The 17414-nt window shown below is 47.4% G+C and overlaps 1 long non-coding RNA gene across 1 annotated transcript; it reads right to left on the bottom strand.

Annotated features, from left to right (window-relative positions):
- Positions 1 to 6519: 6519 nt before the first annotated feature.
- On the bottom strand, positions 6520 to 6943 carry LOC112956358. Its single transcript, XR_003251041.1, has 2 exons — positions 6891 to 6943; positions 6520 to 6811 (listed from the first exon to the last, which is right to left on the bottom strand). It is a non-coding gene; the product is annotated as an uncharacterized LOC112956358 (long non-coding RNA).
- Positions 6944 to 17414: the final 10471 nt, after the last annotated feature.

Genomic DNA, 17414 nt, shown 5'->3' with positions numbered 1-17414 from the left:
TGAGAAGGAGGTGGGACTAGATGATCTACAGAGGTTCCTTCCAACCTGAAGTGTTCTGTGATTCTGTGAGATTTAAGTTTTCAGCATATAGCATAACACTTTACATTATTCCGGGAATTCCTTCCTTAGTGCAGAAAATTCATCTTTAAAGCCCATGCTGCACATTGAACCTCTACCGAGCCTATGAAGCTAGAGTTTCAGGAGCACTTTAACAATCTAAAATACCAAGGAAGTGCAAAATGTGCCATGTGAGTGAGATGTTTCTACTGCTACGGCCATAAAATCAAAAGTTTCTCAAATAAAACACTTCGCTGCCAGGACAGAGTGGAGCCAAGTCTGCACAATTCAAGCTTTTAGATTAGATTTTGTAAAATAGCAGGAGGAGTTACTTAGTGCCACCCAGTGTTGGCAGCTAGAAAAAGTAAGGTTAAATATGGGTGTTGCCTAGTGAAATGTGGGGGAAAAATACAATTTTACTTTCTATATTAGGGGAGAGCCATTCCATACCAGCTAGGCAACGCTGAAGGCCTGGAAACAGTTTTCCCTCAGTAGAACTGTGGCTTAGGTGTCTTAAAAAAATAATCTTTTGCCTGTTATACTCACTTTTCAAAGCGGGTAATCAGTTTGAGAGAACTCACTCCTCTGGTCCTACCTCAGTCTAGAGAAAGTTGTGCTGATTTTTCTGGTGGGATGTTCAGGAATTTAGATCAGAAATGACTATTTAAGACATATCTCTCTCCTACAACAGAATAGGCAGAACACAGTTAAAACATTACTTTTTTTGCTCCCCTTACCTTGGATGTGGCATATGGCCTTGCTTTTCCTTGAGGCCTTTTAAATTACACAGGCTCTCACATTTCAGGCAGGGAAATAAATTCTTTGCCACTTAAGATCCTTTGATAATTGAATAACTGCCCTTATGCTCTTGTCCTCTAAAGGGTTCCACAGAGATGGTTAATGTCACCATCCCATTCCCAGACAGGGAAACTGAGGCGCAACACGGGCACGACCCAACCTGCCGCAGAGCAGCCCCAAGTCAGACCTGGCACGGAGGGAGAGCTCAGCCCATGAGCTGCACTCATGGAGGGGATAACAAGGCTTTAAGTCAGCCTTGACAATCAGAAAGGGGAAAATGAGGCAGTAAGGCAGCCTTGAAATGCTCCAGGTGCTGGGATGGTGAGGAGATCCCAGGATAGTATCTGCAGTGGCTACAGCAGCGAAATCCTTCTTCAGCCATTTTTACTACTGTGGGATCCTTCAGTCTGCCCTGAGCTTGCCCTCCAAAAGAGGACACAACAGAGGCCTGAGCAACTCTGCCAAACCTTTGTTTAACTCTTAGGATACAGAGGATTAAGAAGAGACTGGCACAGGAGTGCAACTTGAATTCATATAAAAAGTCCCTCAGCAACATTAGGAGTGGCTGCACCCCGAAGCAGAGCTGTTTCTGTGCCCCTCTCTGGATTGTGGAAGCTCTGCAGATCCCTTGCTTACACAGCAGAGCGCTTGGGCAGCTGCCTGCTGACAAGAAGCTTCCTTCCTAACGTACTTACCTTTTACTGAGCTCTTGGACACAGTCCACGCAGCGTGGCCACCGATACAGTGGTGAGAGCTGCTGTCCGAGCACCGATGCACTCAGTGTTTTTCCTTCTCCTGCCAGTCCTGCAAGATTCCTCAAGGACTCGGAAGCAGAGCTGGTGCTTTTTGGCCCTTGTCACCTGCAGAAAGACCTCTTAGTTGCATATTCATGTTTCACTAAAGCCTGGGATGTCCCAGGTTCTCTTCATAACTTTAGGACTCTCAATCATTGTCCCAGGGATCTTATGGTTTAAAACTCCAGTCAGGAAATCACTAATTCCTGTGATTACTGCTCAGCCTGTGCCTCAGGAATTCCTCAAAAAGAGTGTTTTCCGAAAGAGGGGCCACAAGATAAAGTAAACACAGGAGCAGCTGGGTGGAGAAAGGCAAACGGGCAAGTCCTGCATTTGTGGGAAAAAACAATCAATCAATCAATCAAACAAAACCAGTGCACGTGGCCCTGGTTAATAAGGCTGTAGATCTACAACGAGGGACAGTCCCTGCCCCAAACTTTGCCCAGTCTAAACAAACAGGATGAAATAACAGAAATAGGAATGGCAGAAGTCCCAGGCCTGGGAGTCCATATGTTATACAGACTGACTCTGCTCAGTTTGCAGGTCTGAGACGTTTTTAAACCTATAAATAAACTGGGGACATTAATGATGCCATTAATCTTCATTGGCTGCCTTCCCAGCTATTTTTGGTGGAGAGGTTACCTCGTATCTCCCAGCAAAAGTAGGTCTGGAGGGGAGGGACTCACAAGCCACAGGGAACAGATATGGGACTGTTGGCAAGGAGGCCACCACCCACCACAGGGTCTGCCTGCTCTTCCAGACCCTGGGGGCCAGGGCCTCTTCTGACACCTTTTCAGAAAGTGACATCAAAAGACCAGGAGAGATCAGGGCGCCCCTGAAGAGCTGGGCTCAGGCAGGCAGAGGCCGGGTATAAGTCTCTGGGGAAAACAAGGTCTCCACCACGAGAGAGCTTTATGCCCCATCACCAACACCACTCAGCACTTCCCCTAATCTGCTCCAAGGAGGTCACCAGTCTTGGAGGCACTCACAGGTTGTCTGGGCACTGACACAGCTGTCCTGGCCAGCCTGCTCTGCCCAGGGATGACCCTGCTGGAGCAGGGAGGTTGGACCAGACGATCTCTGAAGGTCCCTTCCAACCTCAAGTTCTGTGATTCCTACAGGTCTATATACAGGCAGACCAACTCATCTTTACCTTGTCAGGTGCAGGTAGGACACTAGATGAGCTCCATTGCTCCTCTTCACTAAGTTGTAAAATGGGAACGTAGCAAGGCTAGGACCACATCTGTCGGGAAGAATATCTGCCAGGAAGAGCATCTGTCTCATACCCACCCTCAGTGCTCACACTGCATCAGCCTGCAAGTTTCCCAAGTTTATCTTACAAACATACCAGGTTACTTTTTTTTTTTTAACAGTAGACCAAATAATGAGTTAAAAAAAAAGAGAGAGAGAGAAAAAAAATCTAATGTTCTTTTATTAGGATAAACAAAGTTCACACTTATTGGAAATAGGGTGCTTTGAAAACCACGTCTACACATGGTTTTCCTTTGAATGGCCTGCTGAAATATCCAAGATGGTCAGATAGAGCCACATACGGTTACAGAAATGAATGTTCCTGTATCATCAGCTATGAATGTTGGTCAACCTTTTCTTTTATCTTCTGTAACTAGCCCAAAAAGCCATGACATTCTCTATCTAAATTATATCACACACGAGTTGTTCACACTCTGGTCCCAGGTGACATTTGGCTACTGCAGGTTGGATTCCAAGGATTTACCCTACCGATGCATTCAGTGCATAGGATTCAGTTTCCCCATCTTCCAAGGGAGCACGCCACTATTTTTTTTTCTTTATTTGTTGCTTTTTCTTGTGTGCTTGTGTGTGTGCTGTTTACTCTATTTCCTACATTCTTAATACTGACAGTGGTCTGGATCTCCCTTCCTATCATATATCTGCTACAAAAAATTATGGGAAATTTAGATGTTTTTCTTACCTCAACAATGACATTTTTGGACTGATGTCAGAACTTTCTCTGTTGAAGGGCCAGCCTGCTTGACCTGGCTTGCAGCTCACAAGCAATATAACCTGATCTCCCTCAAGAACTGCTATAAAATGCATTTAATTTGCTTAGTTTTGGTTGCTTTTCCGCTGACGGTATCCACCAATCAAACTGAAAGCGCTATTAATGCTACAGCTTTGGTGCTGCAGCTGCTCTCTACTGTTTTAAGGATTTATTAGAGGCTGGTGAAAAGCTCGTGTGAGGGACAAACTCCCATTGATTTGAGGTGTTTGGGGTCGTGCTGAATAACAGAACAAACTGAGGATCTCTGGAAAAAGGGGGGCATGGTGCATGGCTTGGTGATGTGTCTGGCCCCAGTCTGGCAGGCAGGGATACACTGGGCCCAGCACTATACTCCAGATTTGTTAAGGGGAATTAGGGACTCATACACTGATAGTTGGACCCAAAACACCCACCTGGACGTATCAGTCCTACTAGGGAACACAGAGAGAGCTCCTTTCCACTCTAATGAGCCTACATAGTTTCAGACCCATTTTCCAGTGCTTTTTCCAGAAGCCGTTTTCCAGCTCCGTTTTCCAGTGCTTTAGCAAAGGCTCCTTCCTGGCCCGGCCACTATTCCCCACTGCAGGTAATTGGCACTTTGGGAAGCCTGTCAGCCCAGCACAGGAGCTGCTACCTCTGGAAGAGATGATTTAGTGCAGCAGGGAGCAGGCGGCGCAGCAATTCGTTGGCTCTGTGGAGGTGTTTGCTAGTCACATCTCCAGCAGCTTTGGCAGGCTTGTGTGATTCTTATTAACTCATAATCGCTGCTCGCGGGCTTCGCTGAGCGGCTGCCAGAAGGGGAATTGTCTTTATCAATGGGATTCCATCGCTGGGTTTGTTTGCCATAAGTTTGCTCGTCGAGTTTATAGATACGGTGATTTCAGTCCTGCTAGTATAAACTGGAGCTGCACCAATTTCAGTAGGGAAGTAGGGAAAAAAGTAACTCTCAAAATTCCCATTTTGCTCCTAGCATTCTGGGTCTGGAGAAACAGCATCTCTAATAAAAATAAAAAAAAATAGATTGCATTTGGAGTCCGAATTGGAGTCTGGCACAAGACACACAGAGATACTCCAGACAGACTTAACTGTCACCTTGACAAAGTAATAAACTTATCAAGCAAAGGAAATCACCACGGCCAGGCTGATGACGGAAAATATCTAATACTCCTTCTGCAGCATCAGGGAATTAAGGATTTAAAATACTGCAAGAAAGCAGACCTGCGATGTTTGCAAAAAAAAAAAAATGTATGTAGAAGTGCAGACATTAGCAACACCTAAGAGCCTGAAACACGAAATAGAAATGCCAGAAACGCTTCTTGCTGGCCTTGAATGAAGAACAGCTTCAAGTGAAGTGGTCAAGGCTTCTTGCATACGGTGAAAACAAAGGCTAAGCCAAGCAAACAGGCTCAGGCAAAGGGCACCGAGGAAATCATCTCCCTTGAGAAAAACAGGCCTGTGCTTGTTTATCCCTGTCCGACTCCAGCAGTGCTGAGCTCCTTGTGGGGTCACTTACCTCCCTGCAGTCCGGAGGAGCCCCATATGTCCCTGTTCCTCCCCAACACAGATGTATACCAGCCGGAGCGATCCCTGAGCAGGCACAATCCATCCTGTGCCTGCTAAATCCTGCTACAGAGAAAAAAATGTGGCTGCTCATGGTGAGAATGTTGGAAGAGATCCCTGGGCTTGCCAGGAAGAATCATTCCGCAGGGATATGGAGCTTCACAAGAAAAGCACCTTCAACACCAGCTTAATGCACTCCTTCCTTCCTCACCAAAGTGGTGTACCTCAGCCACAGCCCGTTCCCCTTGGTAGGAGTGGATTGCCATGAACCAGGTGAAAGAAATGATTGGTCTTAAATAATATCCTACAATAGCTGTGTTTAGAAAACACACCAGCCAACTCAAAAGCCAACTCGGCAGGTTCTCAGCTTGGCCCAGGGAGAAGATGACACCCTGTAGTCTAGAGGTAGGAGACAGTGGCTACCTCTAGTGTAGAGGTAGGGGGAGTGGGGGCAACGTTGCTGCCAAAGCCTTCCTCAAACTGTGATTGATGTTTCCCCATCCCCAAAACAAGGCAGAGAAGGGTCACAGGGGCTCATACAGGCAACAGCTAGAATAAGGCAGGAGAGCTAAACCCCAAACCAAGATTTAAATGAACCAAAGCATGAATCCACTGCCTGACAGTGCTGATGGTTTGTGCATGGCCTGAGGGTCTGTGTATGATCTGAACAACATACTTCAGAGACCAGATGAAGGTAGCTACTTAGTAGATCAGTCAGAAATGTGAAATTTGGTCTTGTTAATCTTAGCAATTTACTATCAAATTTGCTTGGGAAGATGGAGGTTGGAGCCATCGGTGTTGGAGGTTCCCATCTGACACTGGGACCAGATGCTTCATGTGCAGGGCCAGCACCACACTGTGCTGGTCAGACAAGATGCACAGAAAACAAAGCTGCCTCTTTGGCCCTAAGTGGTTGCTTAGGACAAGCTCTTATTGCCAGAATACAGGATCTGAGGACATGGGAACTCACCGAGGCTGTATTGAAATGGCATTTCAATGTGTCCTAGTGCCACAGAGCCTCCTAATGCCACCAGATTGAAGACTGCTTGAGCTAGTTTAAGTTTCTTACTGTCCTGGGGCAGATATCAGAGAGCTGTGAGATTCAGTGTCTAATTAGGACCCTGTTTCCTCTCTAGTCACTCAGGGGGGTAGCCAGTACTTCTCGGATTTTTCCTTCTTTCACCCTCATCTTCTCTCCAAAGACCCACATCTCCCAGTCCACTGGATGATATCTCCAAAAGGCTTTAACATTCACTTTAGGGACCTTTCTTTTCACCTGCTTCACATTTCCTTCTGACCAGCTCTTCTAGTGATATTTACAACAACCAGTGAATTATCTCACAGCTCACACTTCCTAGTCCAGCACTGCTTTAAATCTTGATTTAATGTTGAGTCCTCACGGAATGGTTAAGTCCAAGCTGTCCTGTCACACGCTAGGACCAGGAGGTGGTTCCCAGGGACGCAGAGGAGCTGTCACGAGCAGCACAGATGAGTTCAGCACCCTGGGGACTCCACCTCCCCACTACGTAAGCGTATTATCCAGAGGAAAACGTTCAGTTCACCACAGAAGCTCCTGGAAGAGCTGCAAGAGAGACAGTCTTACTGATTTAAGCTAATGTGGAAAACACTGCAACACAACGCGTACCACGCAGGCAACTTACCCAAGTGATATTACACAAGTACACCTTTCTCTGCCTTTTTCCAGATCTTCTTTTCTGTTTCTGCTTTCTGAGCACCTCCTTAGAAACAAACAGAAGGCCTGAGCTTCAGAGGATACTTCTTTGATGTCCTACATGAAGTAAATCTGATTTGCATGGATTCTTCCCTCTCAGGTCCCACTACTAGTTGCACGGTGTGTATATGTAAACAAAAAACTGTAATTTTTATCCTTAAGCTTGAAAACACGCTTAGTGATTCAGTTTCCTAAGCTTAGGCTGAGATGCCAACACACACGAAAGCTCTTTGGCTGACAGAAGACTTAAAGCAAAACAGGAAGTTATTAACATCAGAGACTCAACTGACTTGAGTCTCAAACAATATAAAAAAAGAAGGTGTCTCCTCTTTTTCCTGTTTATCTCTTCCTATTTTGGAGCACAGGGGAGACTGTGTTAAAGGGTTTCCCAACTGCAATTCTGTCCTACCAGGCAGGCTACTTGAGCTGGCAGACCATATATCATCACTGTAAAGACAGGGCATCTCTCTCCTAAAGGCTTCAAAGCTTTTGCCATGCTTTTAAACAAACACGCAGCATGTTATGAAATTATGGGGTGGAAGATGACAAAATAAGGCACTGCAATGGTATGCAGGAGTTTGGACAAAGTGAGTAACTCGCCATAAATGAAACTAGAGGGGAGGGTAATACATCAGCCTGATATAATTTTGTTGGAAAACACTGGAACTAATGAACTTTCTCCTGAGAATGTGCCATTTGAGTTTTCATTAGCCCAGGTGATTAGGACTACAGTTCCACATCATGTTTGAGTGATGGTTTATCAATGGAGAATCAAATTACTTGCAGTGTCCTGGAAGAAAGCTCTAGCTTAAAGGAAAAACACTATACATGCCTGGTTAGCAGTATTTGGTACAAAAAATCATCAAAATTTCCTGGACTCACGGCCAAATCCCATCAAATTAGTGCAAGACATGTCAGAGAGCACTTAGCCCTCCCCCTGTCATTGTCAGGGGACACAAGACTTTCTTTTGAAGATGGACAATTTGAGAAAACGACTGTTCTGCAAAGGGATTTGGCACTTTTCCTCCCTCAAAAGTAAGAGTGAGCAAAGAGCCCTGTGCTGAGAGCACTCAGTGAGGACACCAACCACAGGGCAACCTGGCTGGATACACACGTGCCACTTGCTTGAACTTCCCTGCATCCTCCTTAGGTGCCTGGGAGGGAAATGGGCCGGGAAGCGCCATTCACACAGCAATGCTCAGAACGCTTCACAAGGGACCCAGAAAAAACAGGCACAGGACAGGAAATTAAAGTAAAACTCCAAACTTTATTTGTTCAGACTTAAAATTTGGCAGGTGATACTTTCTAGTATAACTTGTCTTTTAAAGAGGCAAAACAAAAGAAAACATAAACACTTAACCCTGATTGCAACCAGCTCCCTCTAACTCTTTTGGGAGAAGATGCTTCTTTTTTCCCCTCCTGTCTCACTAAACAGTTCACAGCTGAATGTGAAACAAATTCATGGGATCAGATCGTCACCATCAGATCCTGCACCTGCCAGATTGACACCCGTGATGCATTCACTATTTTTGGAGGAAACCTACACATAAACAACAGCAACAACAAAAAGGCATGCATCTTTTTTACTCTCCTTGACAGGACTTATGTTGCAAATGCAAGTGAAGAGGCACACCATATTCTTTCCTGATTACACAGAGAGACAGCTAAACATGTTTATCCCTTTTTTAAATAAGAAGACTCCTCCACACGCCCAGTGCCACTGAGGTTGCAGATGTCAGAAGACAGGGGAAAATAAGACGCCACAGATTTCACTGCCACGTCAGAGAAATCTGCTGCAAATGACTTGCAGAGGCCTAAAGCTCTGTCAAGATTTCTCACCTACAGCACTGACGTGAGTGGCGTGTTCCTATGGGGAATGTGGTCCTCAACTGTCCCATGAACGCCGGCGTTTTGCCTCCCATTGGCAGGTGCTGGGAAACAGGAGGTGCAGAGCAGGTGGCAGGGGTCATGCCAGACACGTCCGCGACCACTGCTACAGGCATTCCTGGACTCCTTCACTTCCTAAGCGTTATCCTGCTCAGGGAGGAAAATAGTGTTCTCATTTTGCAGGGCAGGAACAGAAGCATGAGATGACAAAACAGCTGGGGGTGCAGGGTTGTGTCCTGGTTGCATCAGCTTCGCACCCTAGGAAACGATGGAGTCCCTCCAGGCTCCGGTCCTGCACTCCTGCCTTAGCATTTATGTGCTCCCACATGGAGGAGACAGTTTCAGGGATCAAAAGCCAAGAAAACCAGTTCTGGGAACCAAGTAGGTTTCCTGAGTCCCATGTTAATACCAGAGCTCCTAGATCTCCCTTCTCACAGGTGAGGAGAGGGAAGGCATAAAAGTCTGAGCCCACGGAGACCCTGCACTGATTTTTCCCCTCTCTTTTGCTGGCTGTCACCCCTGCAGCCTCCTGCTTTGCACCGAGCCACCTCTCCAAGGCCTAGCCTGCTGACCAGCCAAGCTGGCTCCTCATCGAAATGCACCGCAGCAGCTCCTGCGGAACGCACCCCTCGCTGGCTTGCACGGAGAGCAGGGGAATGAGAGGAATAAGCACCCACCTCCGCCTCACCCCGACGGCGCAGGGGATGCGGGATGTGGGAAGCGCTCCCAGCTGCTGCGACCTGCCCCTGCCCTGGGCCCGGCTTGCCAGTCTCTGCGCATGGCAAAGGGTCTGTAAATCCAAGCTGGCTGCTGGCTGAGTCCTAGCGGGGAGCTGCATGGTAGGCGGCTCCTGCCTGAGGAGCAGGAGGAAGAGAGGGAAAGGTGGGAAGAGCGGTTTAAAGAGAAGCGGAATTAGGCAAGATAAAGGTGTGATCGCTCGGAAAAACAGTTAGGAACTGTTTTCATGTTTTAACCAAGGAATATGACACGTGAAAAAGAAGAGAGTGAAGGGAAAATGTTGTGCAGAGAGTGTTAGAAAGATTTACAGCAGAACATTAATTCTCCATATAGTTAAGGTCGAACATTAGTTCTCCACATAGTTAAGGTCAAACATTAGCTTGCATTTAAAAGTCAGCTCTGCTCAGTGCTCTGAAGGACTCCCTTTGCTGTGCAAGGGGTACAGACAAAAGACAAAGCAGAGTGAACCTATGCAGGGCCTTATAAGGCTCTCTCTAATACCTGTTTGAATGCCTCACAGCCTTTGAAGTACTAAACCTGTGTGCCCCGGGGTATGGAAGTCCTGCTCTTCCTTCAAGAACGAGGGGCAAAAGGTAGCGGGAATTAGAGCAAGATGCCTGAGGGAGTCATTGGCAAAGCAGAAACGTGCACTTAGATCACCTAATCCCAAGGCAGCACCTGAGCTGCCAGACACACCCCTTTCTCCCCAAAAATGTGAGAAAAAGAAGAAACAAACCCCAAGTTGCAACACGGTGGTTAAAGTCACCTGAGAGCCCTTGCTGCAGCCTCCCCCACAGAAATCACTGCACGATCCTGGCCGGTTTCACAACTGCTCTGTTACCTTCCTCCTTTCAGGTTTTCTGGTGTCAGCTGCCCGAGGCAGCGGCTGCTTTACCTTTCCCCATTCCTTTGCATGGGGCCTGCAGCAAAACGGGGTACCCAGCCGTGGGGTCTGCGAGCCGAATTACTTAATGCCACTTGTGTTGGTCTTGTGGGACCTTTCCACCCCTGCGAGCAGCTGGCTGAAGTCCGTGCATGGGAGCAAGGGCCATCTGTGCACACCAGGCAGGTTTTACCACCTCTGCTCACTCTGAGATCTTTGACATCAGGGGGATTATTTCGGTTGTGAGCAATAGCTCTTGAGGGTGACCAGAATCTGGCTAGTGAGGTCAAAAAAAAAAAAAAAAAAAAACCTGAAGACAGACCTGAATGCAGCAGAGGTTGCTTTATAGGAAGGAAGCCCTGCAGACAAACTGTTTATGAAAGCTGTGCTGTCCAAACTGTTGCTGTGAGGGGTTATGCAACGGGGATGTGTTCCTGCTCCACTGCTAACTATTTCTATCTATCTCCTCTCTCCCTGCCCTTCAAGGCTTCGGTCTGAATATATTGATGTGCACTGTGCCTGAAGAGTCTTGGGAGAGAATCTAGAGGGTAAAGATCTGCTTCAAAGCAGATCTTCAAACATCTGTTTGTACTTATTGCACAAATATTTAGCACACTGCAGCACATAACTGCCTGTAGCTTCAAGGCAAATGCAAATGCTAAGAGGTATTAAGACACTCAAACATAAACAAGATATCTTGGAATAGCTTATTGGTGAGGTGGTAATGGGTGGGGAAAGGCTCATTGTATATTTAAGGCCCAGTCCTTTTCCCACTCTTTTTTTTCCCCATCCTTACAGAGCTGTGGAGATAAACTATGTATGCCTTCTGGCCTGGGAACATTGCAGAGACCAGAACTGGTCCTTATCTACTCCTGCTCCTGTTCCTGTTTCTGCAGGGGCTCATCTCTGCTACTGCACCCAAGAAAAGCTGATGCATCAGGGTGCAAGGACGGTCTCTGGAGCTGGGCAGAGGAAGGACAGGACCTCTCCTTCCATAGCTTCATTCCTGACAGCAATGACATCTACTGCAGCAGGTTGTTCCTAAAGCAGGAGAATTACAATGAAAGGCTAGGGGGTAATTTCCCTGGCATCTCAGGCCTTGTTAGCTGGTCACTCAGGAGCATGAGGGAAGCCTCTGGGCTCAGATTAGCATTTGTTTAGGAAACGGATGTGCAGATGAACACATTATCACTTGCTGTTGCTTGATACCACTTTACTGCCAAAGGCCACTGCTTATGGAGCAGAGTCACCAGAAGGAAACTTGTACCATTGCCCGAGAGAGAGGCTGCAAGATTGTTCGAGCTGGTGGAAGCTGGCGATGCTTTAATTCCATGCTCTCCTGCTAGGCACTGAGAAGGCTATTTGGCTGGGTGAAATCCCTGAACTGTCTTCTGTTTGGATCAACTGATCACCTGTTCCGGTGAAAAGAGGGGGCAGAAACATGGGACAGAAGACATAAGGACATACAGCACGGCAGCAGTGATAATTTTGATGGGCTTCAAGCATTATGGAAAACATCTTGGTATCTCTCGTTGACAGCTTTTTTTTTTAGTGTAATCCCACCTCCTTGGAGATTTCAGCGAAAATGCAAATTGGAGGAGCTCTATCCTGGACATATGTTGCCTTCAGCCAGCTCTGCTCTAGGGACAGTAATCTTTGCCAGCAGAGCAAGAGCAAGTGGAGTAATAAACAGCTGGGCCGGTCACCTTTTCAATCCCCCTCAGTATGACTTGCTAGAGCTCATGTGTCAGAGCCCTAAATCACAAAACAAACACTTAACAGCCTGAAATGGATATACCGAGACCACATAACCAGCAAATTCTCTGAAAGAAAGTGCAGCCTGGCCCAATAAATAGTACTCTCTCCAGGACAGCTTATGCTGGTTCTCCAAGCAAAATAGCTGCACCAACAAAAGACCTTTTATGCCAATATTCCTGGTGGCATGGAAATGTCACTATATATTACACAGCAGTAACTACACCGATAGAAGCCCTTAACGTAGACCTGCATTCTGTTCTGTGGTTCTGGATGTAAAGAGAGCTTTTCAGCCATGAGCTCATGTGAGCGAGCCAAGAGGAATTAAAGCTATGCCCTTTCTGCTTGTTGAGACACGGTGAAGGAAAGCAGCCACCTTAAATCAAAGGGTCCAGACTCAGGGAGGTGCTCAAGCTAGAAATCAGAAAGCAGTTTCCAGATACTTTGATAACTTGAATTTTATCATTCCACAGGCCCCAAATATCAGTTGGTGAGGGATGAATGAGTTTCCTCATATGGTATTTGAAGGCGAAGTTGATCTACATTTGCTTCCCAAAAGGCAAGCCCAGACAGCAACACTGTGGTATAAGAAGAGATTAAACACAAGTTTTGCAGTACTACTATGAAAAGATACAATCAGTTTTATCATCAGGAGCTTAAGAGTTGGGATTTTAAATTTGATGTAGGCAGCTTTGAAGCACCAGTTTTGTCAAGTATATCCTATGCTTTGTTCTATCTTGAAAACTGAATTGTTTAGCTATTAAAAGAGATTAATGTAATCTCTGTGCCTATGAAATTGGATTTTGAAACTGCTCAGTCACCATACTAGTGAATCAAAGCCGTGCTCCTCCTCACATTGTTATGAATTATGGGTTACACCTTGTTCGAGCCAGGGCAGTGCTAGCATTGCCAACAGGACGGAATGCCCGGTGGGCCGCGTGCGGACACACGTTGCCAGCAGAGCAAGGGAAGTAACTCCCTAGTGGGAGTTACACAGGCCACAGAGCCAAACTCCCCTGTGAGCAGCAGATGGTAAAATGAGGGACAACAACCAAAAGCTGGAGCTTGGGAGGTTCCCTCAGGAAAAACTTCTTCACCAGGAGTGGACTGCTGCACTGGTGCCCACTGAGGGAGGATTGCCGTTCTCAGAGGTTTTTAAGACTTGGCTAGACAAAGCCAAGCCTGACCTGACCTCGTGTCATAGTCCTGTGTGGAGCAGGGGGCTGGATGAGCTTGGGCCTTTTGAGGTCCCCTCCAACCAACATTTCTGCAATTCTGTGGTGTTCCTTGTGTGAAGGAGCAGAGCACTGTTCAGTTCAGCAGATCTGCATCCTTTGGTGCCAGCTAAGGAACTAGTCCTGCAGGCTGAAAATCCTGATGGCACAGAAACAGGGTATGAAAAATAGTTTTGAAAATTCATTTGGAAATCTTTCTCCTGCTCAAGCATTCAGTTTTAGAATACTATAGGCAGCTCTGGAAACAGATATTGTCTCAATCATTTGTCTCCCCGCAGAATTAAAGCAGAATTAAACACAGGACTTTTTCTCAAATGGGTACTACCAATACTCAGTTGCCAAACATCAGAAAGCCAGTTTGGACAGTCCCTCACGCTTGCTGGCAGCAGCAGTTGTCCAGGTCTTCATCATTTATATGTAAGAAGACAACATTCTTCTTATACAGGGGACATGCACAACCTGACATTTCTACAGAGCGTAAAAAGGACACATAAAAGCCTGCAGGCTGGATGAAAAGCAGCTCTAAGTCAAAGCAAAGGACTTTGGGCAGTTGTATCCCCACAGCGTGACAGAAACACTGTGGGACATCTCCTGTCCTTCCCTAGGAAGGGAAGTGCTGCTGCAGGTGGGGACCCCTTGCTGTGGACTCCCCATAAGGTACCTTGTGGAATGGTAGTCTCTGAGCTCCACGCTGAGAAGGACAAGGACATAACGGAGAAGTGGGAGGCTCTACTGACCCCATATCTGCCTCATAAAACTGGAGAGCTCAGAAAAGCTGCCGTTGAAAACTGGGCGGCCAAATGCAGAGCTGAGGCTGATCCTGGAGAGCGGGGTGGCCGGGAAAGGCAGAGCTGCTCTAGCAGGGCTGTGTTCTCTCCCCCCAGCTCTTCCACCACATGTTTTCTTTTCCTGGCACACTGCCCTGCCTTTCTAAGGAGGGTAATTTAAAATGGGTGTCATTATCCATGAACAGGGGGGAAGAAAAGCAAGCAAGGTTTCCTCTGCTGGCCTACAAAGCTGGCAGCTGCCAAGAAACTAACAGTGGAGGTTAAGAAAGCGGAGCCCCTCCTCCGCGGGCAGATGGAGGCGGTCGGGCCTGGACGGCCTCCCCGCTCTCCTCTGCCGGCGAAACGTGGCTCGCAGGCCTGCGAACACCAACACGGGCGCGCCGCGAGTGCTGACAGCCCCGCTGCTTCACTCTGAGGTAAACGGGGGAGGAGGAGATAGCCCGAGGAAGGAGGCGGCTGCTGCAGCATCGGGGATTTGTGCTTGTCGTCAGCTCAGCCTGGCCGGGCCTCCCCGCAGCAGCTCCGGCTCGCTTGAGATTCCTGGTAATAGTGTCCTGCTCCAAAGGACTCTGTTACTGCTTCCACCACGGAGTCCCCAGGCTCACCACCCTGCAGGCTCCCACTCTGCTCCTCGAGGGGCCATGAAGCAACCTCTGCCTACCCGAAGCGATTGCTCTCTCTGGGCCTAGGTACCTCTAGCAAGAGAGGAGCAACCCCAAGCCCCAAAGTCCGGATTTTCCTTAGCCCCTCGCATCATCCAGCAGGTCCCCGGCCAAGCTCCCCTCTCCTGGGAAGTAGGAATCTATCTGCCCAGTGAAGCCATCATGCAGCAGTGGCCAGAGCTGCTGCCCTTTGTAGGTAGTGAGTGGGTAAAAAGGTAGGATTTTTAAATGCTCATTTTCTATTTTTGCAGCCACTGGAAATCAAAGCTGTTTTCTATCTTACTTAGAAGTGCCCTTGACCGCAGCGCCTTCAGAAGCACCCTGGAGTAACAACCTTGTTGCTAATGCCTGGTTGCTCCAGGGCAGTGGAGGAGCAGATGCTCTTGATACAGGGACAGGAGGAAAAGAGAACAGGAGAGTGGCGGAAAAGGAAGAAGTTAAATGAGTGGGTGCCTGCGGCTGCAAGGCTTCTCATGATGCCTCTAGGTACTGCACTCCCTAGAGGGAGTGCATTGCCTCTAATCCTCCCTTCACTCCTGCTGCTTCATCTGGGCATGGGGAGCCCTACACCCCAAACGCTGCAGGCACAGACTGTTTCACGCCACCAGCCGACTGCTCAGTTCTGGCGGAAGGGACAAGGATCTCGTGTGCGTGTGTCCAGTGCTTTCAGGCAGGAAAAAACCTTGTGCATATTATTTGGACTTTGCGTAACAGTTTTAGGGACTGTTTGTACATATTTTGTCTGGTTGGCTGCATCTAGGTTACTCGCGCAGTCTGTCTGCTTGTTCTTTCTAGTTTTAAGCACTTCCCCACTGATTGCTGTTACCTTGATCAAAAGCTTTGCTTCTGCACTTGGAATTGGTCACAACCTGAGAGCACCTGGGTCTGCCTTGGGGCTCCGAGGAGACCTCAAGGCCAGAGCCAAGCCAGGGATGAAGGGTGCCTTAGGGCTTCCCTCCACCCGCAGCGTTGCAGCATCCGTGCCCCTCTGCAAGTCCCCTCAGCCCAAAGCAGGGCTCAGCTCAGTTCAGCACACTCATCACTTGCTCCTGGCTACTCTATTTGTTTTCCTTAGCTGTCAGTCTTCAGGGATGGCAGCCCCACAACTCCTGCTGGCCCTCCCCACCATGCAGGGCTTTTGTAGTGGCAGGATCATGGCCCTGATGGTCGTAAATCGAATAGATTGAGGAGGCAAAAGGGATGGAGAAAAAGGCACTGTGGAGGGAGGGTGCTGAGCACCTAAAGCCCGCTCAGGGCTGTATTGGCAGGAAGCACTGAGCCTCGCTGGGAAGCTGCCATTGGAAAGTCCAGGAACTTGCAGTGCACTTCCCTCTGGCAGGGCGACCAGCACGAGGGCCCAGGAGCGCTGCAAGGTCTGAGCTGGAGGTGTGATATGGAGCCTGAGCTGTTCCCGCTTCTGGGAACTGACAAAACCGTGTACTTACATATGGCCTTTACTTGGTCTTACTGGGATCTGAACATCTGCTACTGTTTAAAAGATAACTTGGTACTGACCTACCTACAAAGAAGATCTTGGGTATGCTTTTTTGAGCAGCGGGTAGGTCAGGATACAAACAGGCTGCTAAGCGGCCGCCTAAGCGAGCAGCATGTTTGGTACTGTTGGCTCTACCTGCTCGTGGGGCCACTGTCCTGCCCCAACCCCTCTGCCATTTCTCACCGTGAAAACTCCATGGAGAAGGCACCATTTAGCTCCTCTTTCTTCAGTGTCCAATGCAGCACATTATGAGTATTGGTTCCTGGGCCCAGTAGCAATAACAATGATAACAATACGTCAGTATTAAGCAAGTTAGTAGAATCCCTGTATCGAAATATCTGGTTGTATTATTCATAAAAGCCATTCATTTTTCCCTGGAATTATTACTTAATGCAATTCTCTGTATGTATATAATGCATATAATATAGCAGTAGCTTTGTATTGCTAAGGGTTCTAGAGTGAGTAGCTAATTTGTAGGTGTTGCCAGCAATATAATGTCAAATGTATGACCTGGAAATACAACTAACAATATTGCCTTAACACCATAAAATATAGAAAGTCCTTGATTCTGAGTAAGGCTGCAACTTAGATATTTTTGATATTTAATTACACAAATGTCATAATTCCAAACACAAACCACCTTGCAGTGAGCATGTTCCTGAATGCAGAAAGGAGTATGGGGAACGGAAGGAGTTAGGAATCATTCTCATATTAGGTACTATTTCCATAATGAGCTGTATTCACGATTTATCCATTTTCATTAGACCCATTTATTTCGAATTATGTACTAGAAATGTTCACTATAGTTAAAACCTCATTTTTGTAGGTGCCACACGAACCGGTCACGAGACATTCCCCGCTCCTGCAAATTCAGTTTAGCATCACATTGACCTGGAAGCAGAGGATAAAAGACAAGTAGAGTGCGGGGAAGGCATAAGATTGATCTCTCCAGCAATCAGCACATTGTTTGAGAAGGGCAAAATAATTTTTTCTCAGGAACAAAATTGCAT

This window comes from Nothoprocta perdicaria, unplaced genomic scaffold (assembly GCF_003342845.1).
Source record: "Nothoprocta perdicaria isolate Ctin4 unplaced genomic scaffold, notPer1 scaffold_62, whole genome shotgun sequence".
Taxonomy (NCBI): domain Eukaryota; kingdom Metazoa; phylum Chordata; class Aves; order Tinamiformes; family Tinamidae; genus Nothoprocta; species Nothoprocta perdicaria.
The sequence above is the reverse complement of the archived record's forward strand: the minus strand, read 5'-3'. Positions and strand labels throughout refer to the sequence as shown.